Source organism: Haemorhous mexicanus, chromosome 1 (genome assembly GCF_027477595.1).
Source record: "Haemorhous mexicanus isolate bHaeMex1 chromosome 1, bHaeMex1.pri, whole genome shotgun sequence".
In the NCBI taxonomy this organism is placed as follows: Eukaryota; Metazoa; Chordata; class Aves; order Passeriformes; family Fringillidae; genus Haemorhous; species Haemorhous mexicanus.
Genome location: NC_082341.1, coordinates 148,085,609 through 148,092,661, shown reverse-complemented (window position 1 = coordinate 148,092,661; position 7,053 = coordinate 148,085,609). Strand labels below are relative to the sequence as shown.

The following is a 7,053-nucleotide window of genomic DNA, read 5'->3' as shown; positions in this document are numbered from 1 at the left end:
ACATCTCTGGGGAGCTTAGAGATGGGAGGCTGGGCTCATGATGAGCCATCATGGGAGGTCATCCTGACAGCAAACTGGGACAACTGGCAAAAGAGTCATGCTGCTCCTTGCCAGTGGCAAGAGCCCTCCCTCCATCCCTGCAGTCTACCCCAGGACAGTTACCATGTTAGAACTCAGCCCTGAGGATGAGCTCACAGCTGCTTCCCAACATGGCATGGCTGAAAAGACTGGGATAGGATAAGCTGGAGTGCAGGGGAAGAACTGGGAAAACATTCAATCAGGTTGAAAACAAACCTCTTCCAACACCTCCCTCCTTTCTGAGCATCTCACAAAGAGAAATGCTGATGAAAGTGGGTTTGCTTTTAATAACAAACAAAATACCCCAGCTCTTTCTTAGACTTACCACTGATTGCTGTCCCCTGGACTTGTCTCTTTTCATACTTCTTCTTAGGCAGGCAGAGGAGTGCCCAGTGCTGCACTGCTGGGGCTCAGCAAGTGGGTCAGTTTTGGTACAGGACCTCCAGGGACTGCTCAGCTGCAGAGAGCTGATTAAATTTTCCATATTATTTTCATCTCAGGTGGTGTCAGACAGTTCTTTGTTGGGTTCTTTATTCCACTAACTCCTCATCATGCACACAGGCAGTGAGAGGGGTGTTCACCTCACACAGCTTCAGATATCCAAAGCACAGGAGTCCACATCTCAGCCAGATTTCTGTTCTTCCACAAAGCTGCTGCAGGACAACAGCCATTACCAGAGGGAAAGCCAGTTATCTTAGACACCTGTCTTGAGATGAGATGGCTCCAAAGCATTTTGTCCTGACAGTTTACGCTATGCCCAGTGTTATGGCAAAACCTCTCTATCCCAGGGAGGGGTAGAAGAAGGTGCTTCCCTTCTCTGAGGGAGGAAGGTGCTGGGGAGTACCAGAGCTCTGAGCATAAAGGCAGAAAGACCCAAATAATCCATCCTGACTTCACTACACTGCGTATCAGTCCCTTTCACCCAAGACCTCAACATAATAAGCCCAATATTTTAAACTAAACTTGCGATGCTAGAGACATTTCCTCTAAAATCTGGAAAAGGACATAGAAATTTTAAGGGTTCCTCCTTATCCCAAACCTGCTGATCAAACCTTTTTTCCTCTAGATGTGGCAGTCAAGTCACCCCCTTGCCAGCCTTCATCCCAATTAACTAAATTGCACTCCTCATGCCTGGAGTCAAAGCAAGCCCAAGTAATCTGTGGCTTTCCATTAATTCTTCTTGGCACTACCCCTCCCTTCTTCAAGTACAGACACCAGGCAGTGTGTCACCCTTTAAAAGGACAAAGTCAGGAATCATATCCCTGCTCCTACTTGCTCTCCAGAGTTGCAGGGTTCCTTTCTGTCTCACAGCTCCATCACGAGCTCACTCTCATGTGATCACACACGAGGATCCCATGGACTCTCTCCCTGACACTGCTCCCCAGATGGGCTCACGCAACTCCAGACAGAACCTGAATTCTTTGCACACTGTGCTATTTAATCAGATACCAGCCTACAAGGGCTGATTATATCCTTACTACTAAAGACTGCAAGGATATATTCCCAGACACTGCCTTGCTGCAGGATCCCATGGCACACAATTCCCATGGGCTATGCTGCAGTGCTGAGTCGGTCCTCAGGTGTTTGTTAAATCAGGACTGGCATAAGGCACCATCCATTCCTGTGGTCACAGGAGGCCCATAATAACCAAGGTAGAGTTGCTTTGGCCACCCATACTGAAATTTAAATAACAAGCCCAATTTCATCCTCCTTCTGGAACAATTCAAAAGCAACACAGCATGATGAAAGGACAAGAGAACAGATGGGTTTTGTTGTCTGCATGCTGCCACAGCAAACTTTTCATGGAAACTCAAGCCCCCCCCAGAACACCCTGACTATGTGATTCATAAATTCTAAGAGCCAAGAGAAACCAACAAAATTATTTTGTCTGTCCGCCTGCCTAATAAAGACCACAGAATTTCACACAGTGATTTCTGCCCAAAGCCCAGCAATTTGTGGTTCAAACAGAGTATCTCAAGAGCCCACTGTCCAGCTTTGATGTGAGGATGTCCAATGAGGCGCTAACCACTTCCCATGCTGTCAAAATCTGGCTCTTCTACAGGTTGCCTGCATCTCTTCACCACTGCATACCTTTTGTAGACTTCCCAGGGACATTAATACTTTTAAGCACTTTTGCCGTCTCTATCAAAACTCTTAAACCATCAAAAAGAAGGAAAACAGAGATTCCAAGGCACAAAACACTAAGTAAATACACAGAAAAAGAAGAAAAAACAAAGAATCTCTATGTACGCTTCTGCTGTGATTAAATGGAGGGAATCTATATTAAAATGCAAGGTCCACTCATTTTCCCACTCCAGATAACACAGTACAAAACAAAACAAAAAAATTTGGAATGTACACCTGTGTGACTTGTAGGGAAAACACACTTGTTTGGTTACAAAAGTAGTTTTTCCTGCCACTTATAAAGCTTGCTACAGTTTCACAGCAATAAATATTTCCACAGCAGAGACCTTGAGTGGACAGAACAAAATCCACTTCAAAAACAACTCCTGAAAAGATCAGCCTAGTAAAAAGACAGCTCATTCTGACTTTTTGTTTCCAAAATTCTGTGGTTGGTAGCACTGATGGAGAAAGAAAAAAAATTTTTTTCTCAAACCCAAAGTGGCAGGAGTCCAGAAGGCTGGAAGACCAGACTTGTCTAAGATGAAAAATATGTATGTTGAGCACAGAATTAACACAAGCATTTCTTCCTTGTATCTTGTAAGTGCAGCATTTGATGGCAACCCTGGTGATTAAGTTCCTCCACCCACAGACTCAAAACAGCCCAGGCAACAGCCTTGAGACTTCCCTGTAACATCAGCCTGTGTTGGAGAATGGGAGGGGGCTTCAGGAACCATCCCCTAAATTCACTCCAGTTCCTGTTCACCACTAAGTAACCATATTCACATTTAATAAAACCATGCCAGAAAGTTCATTCCAACAGTGTCTCTTTAATTGCCACTTTCAAAGAGATGCTTTCTCACTCTCCCTCTGCATTTGTGCCCCAGTCAAACTTGGGCTGAAAACAAATTCTCAGGATGGTATCTACGGTCCTGTAGTTCAGACTTTGCTGGGATGAGCCTAGCTCCATTTTCTACTCCCCCCATAGAAAGATTAGTCTCACCTGGACAGCAGGTAAAGGTGCAGCTCCAGCTCATGAAGGTGCTGAGCTGGCTGTGGTCAGTGTGCTGCTAATAAACGTACTGAGTGTTTGTGTAGGGTGTCTCAGGGGGGCTGAGGCACACACTTAATGGCACATTGATACAGCCATACATTTCATGAGGAGACAGCAGTAACATCTCGGGCTGTGGCTTTCCCAGCTGTCCATGAGGTCCTGCTACTACACCAGACACAGGTCAAGGCAACAGGAGCAGTAGCCATGTGGAGAAGAACAGGACATGCAGGCTTATGAATTAGACCCTCATCTAAAGGGCAGGTCTACACAAACCATCTAGTGTTTTACTGCACATGAAACTTCAGACTGTTCTAAGGCAGAGCAAAGGTGATCTCCTTTAAGATTTCAGGCACCACAACTTTGTGCACTGAAACTCTTACATCAATTAAAATTCTGTGTTAATGGGTACAATCCAAGCCTGCATAACCTCTGTGAAACAAAAGTGCACCTGAAGCAGGAACAGTTGGGCCCCATTTCTGTACACACAGACCTGCAGAAATCATCATATAAAGATGCTGTATGGTCCCATAACTGCACGGACATTGCAAGAATTAGCAATTACACTGAAAAGGTAATTGCTTCTGAAAAAGCCAAAAGCACTGGTTTTTGAGGTCCTGGGTAACAAGCAGTTAAAGCTCTGCTTTCAAATCATCCACCCTGAAGTGGTCATAGCAGGTAAAAGTAGTAACCCTCACAGTGCAACAGTGCAGAAGATGGAGTGAAACCCCACAGCCAATTTAAGTATAAGCCTCACAGTTTCCATTACTGCTACTGTAATGATTTTGCAACTCCTATTTATTTTTCACCATTTCAGCTGCTAGTTTGTGGCAAATATTTGGGGAAAAAAAATAAAAAGAACCTAAAACCCCAGAGATTGCCCATCCTTGACAGGAACAGTCCTGGCATGCCTGGAATGTGCAAAACCACAAAAGAGCCATTTCTGTTCATATTACTCCTTATGAAATCCCCTTTTAAAGAAGACTCAGCACTGGAGCTTTAGGCACTCAGCAGAGCCCCTGTAGGATTGCCTTTTACTTTGAAATGTGACTTATCAGCCAAAGCCCAGGAGGGTTGGGGTATCTGACTGTTGTGCCCTTTGCTTTGAACTCTGGGACCGTTATGTGCACGGCTGCCAAACTGGCCAAGCCATTTTCCTCCCCTCCTTTGTTCTGAGGTTCAGGATAGATAAAAGCTGCACCAGGCTTGCTGCCTCACCAATGCTAATTTGACTGTTAATTTTACATTTAAGGGGAAAAAAAAGAAATAATAAAAACCCAACACCACACACAATGATTATCACTGTCACCCACACAAAGGCCAGAACAACCACAGCATGATTCAACAGGACCTGGGCTGCAGTGGCTATCTCTGGACACGCACAAGAATGTTCTTTGGCAATGCCGTTCTGCAGCTCTCTGACACATCCTTTTCTGTTTCTGAGTCTTTTTTTCACCCTCACAGCCTGTTGTAATATCAGCAGGGTGGCAGCCTGGTTTTGCAGGTTTTGATCAGCCCCATCCACTTATAGGGACACCTGTAGGGCACAAGATGCCCAGGGAAGTTGTGGATGCCCAACCCCTGGAAGTGTTGAAGGCCAGGTTGGAAGGGTCCCTGAGCAACCCGGTCTGATAGAAGGTCTCCCCGCCCACGGCACAGGAGTTCAACTAGATGATTTTTACAGTCCCTTCCCATCCAAACCAGTCTGTGATTCTATGTGAGTTTGCTTTGCTGGAGCAATGAGGTGATCAACTCGTGTTACTGCATTAGTGCAGTGCTGCCCATACCATCTCTTGAGGTGCCTCAAGTCAAATACTGCTCCTGTTTAAGTTACTAGGTAAACTTTTTGCTGTCTTCTTTTTGCTTTATATCTCTTTTTTTTTTCATTCCTGAGGTTTCTGGGATCACCTTTCCAGTAGATCATCACTATAGTCATGTGGCAATCTGTTGTGTGAGACTCATGTCTGCCTTGAATTTAAGAAAGCAACAGATCAATGCAAGATCAAGCTGAAACACAGGGACTGTTAACCCCAATTTCCAGCACTTACTGCCTTTTGTTTGTGCAGCCCTGCAAAATGCATGGAGCCCTGCAAAATGCAAGCACTGTAGTTCATAAGCAAGAGGTCTGGCAGGACAAACATTAAAGACTGTAAGAAAGCACAGGCAAAGAAGTATCTTGTACAGAACTGAAAAAACAAAAGATAAATGATAAGTAGGAATTCCCCAGTGGGCTGAGTTTATCGGTGTGATTGCTTTCAGGACTTTTTTCATGTTGCACCACCTTGATTTGCATACAAAGCATCTCTAACAGGAAATAGCATCTGTCCTGGAAAAAAAAAAACCAAGAAGGATAAGGATTTTTGCTGCCAAGAGTAAAATGTCTTTTGGCACCATATGACGTGCCAGAAAGCCCCTCTCCTCACAAAAGCAGTGGCACATCGCAGCTCTTCTTCACTCCTTGCTCTGTGTCCCATCCCAGGGGCAGCAGCGAATAATGCAGCACCTCAGGAGAGCTTCCATACTTAGAAAATCTGAAAATGAAAGAAAAAACAAGCAGGTGAGTTGATTTGCATTCCAGATTCACAATTAACACTGCACTAAATTAGTTTGTAGGAAGTGGAAGAGCAAAAAGGAAAACCGCTAACTTAAAAATGCAAATCTTCACCCTACTACAATCACAAGCCGCAGCCAGGATTTCTACAGACCAGGAAGGCACCAGTAGGAACCCATTTTTTCACTACTTTTTCAATGTGGTCACTTCATGAACTTGACAGTGGCTTGTGATATGTGGTTTCAATCCTGTACCATATATAGCCAGTTTCATTTCCTGAAAAGAACATGAACGGAAAAGAAGAAAATGTTTAAAATGATTGTACAGGTCTTTCTGTCTTTTCTTTCTCCTTTTTGTCTTTTATTGCAGCCTTCCTACACTAAAAAAAGACATTTATTAAATTAGTACAGGATTAAAAAATTGATCTTTTCCCAAGGCTCTTGGATCGTCAAGAATATAGGTTGCTGCTTTGAAACTCAGGCACCAACTTGGCAGCACAGCACGGAAACTCAGCATTTTCTTTGAGTATGGTAGACATACATGGATACACACTATTCCTCTGCTCGTGGCTCCAGGAGTCATGATTCAAGCCCAGCAGTGAGCACAGTGAGGTATGTTCCATAGCCCTGTGCACTGGTATTGCAGGACCTCAGCTGTCCATGGCCATCAACAGTCACAGCCCCACAGGAAGCAGAGCAGAGAGTAAAATCTTGCTTTCCAGATGAGTAAGTGAGACAGTGGTAGTTATAACACTCTTTTTCCTGCAGAACTCAGGGCATCTCCTCCTCTGCCTGGGCTCTGTGTCTCTGCCTACAGGAGTCCACACCATTAGCAGGGAGAAGAAGACTTTGCCACCCGAGGGGTCCTGTGTGCTCCTCTTCCCTCCTGGCTGTGGAGAAACACTTAGGCTTTCCAGGAGTCCTATTTAACTATCATCTAGGCACAGCCCATGTCCCAGCAGCTCTGCCACTCCTCAAGGGCTGGGACAGTTGTTGGGACCAAAGGCTAACTGGACCTTAGGAAAGAAACTGCAGCAAAGACCAACAGCCTGCTGGGCTGCAGGAGCAGAAATAGCCAGGAGATCTGAGCACTCATTAGACCCCATCTAGACACTGCATCTTGTTTTGGTACAAGAAACACACGGACAAACTAGAGCAAGTGCAGTGGAAGAGCACTGGTAACCTACCCAAAGAAAAGAGGCTGTGGGAGCTGGGCTTGTTCAGCCAGGGCAAGAGATGGCTTTGAGGGATGC

The 7,053-nt window shown here is 45.0% G+C and overlaps 1 long non-coding RNA gene across 14 annotated transcripts in view; it reads right to left on the bottom strand.

Moving 5' to 3' along the window:
• The window catches only part of LOC132337933 (uncharacterized), a 131,086-nt gene that overhangs the window by 605 nt on the left and 123,428 nt on the right, over nt 1-7,053 (bottom strand). For all 14 annotated transcript variants that reach the window (XR_009489309.1, XR_009489303.1, XR_009489300.1 and 11 more), the window contains one exon: nt 404-5,781. This is a non-coding gene — a long non-coding RNA (uncharacterized LOC132337933). The remainder of the gene's footprint in view (nt 1-403; nt 5,782-7,053) is intronic.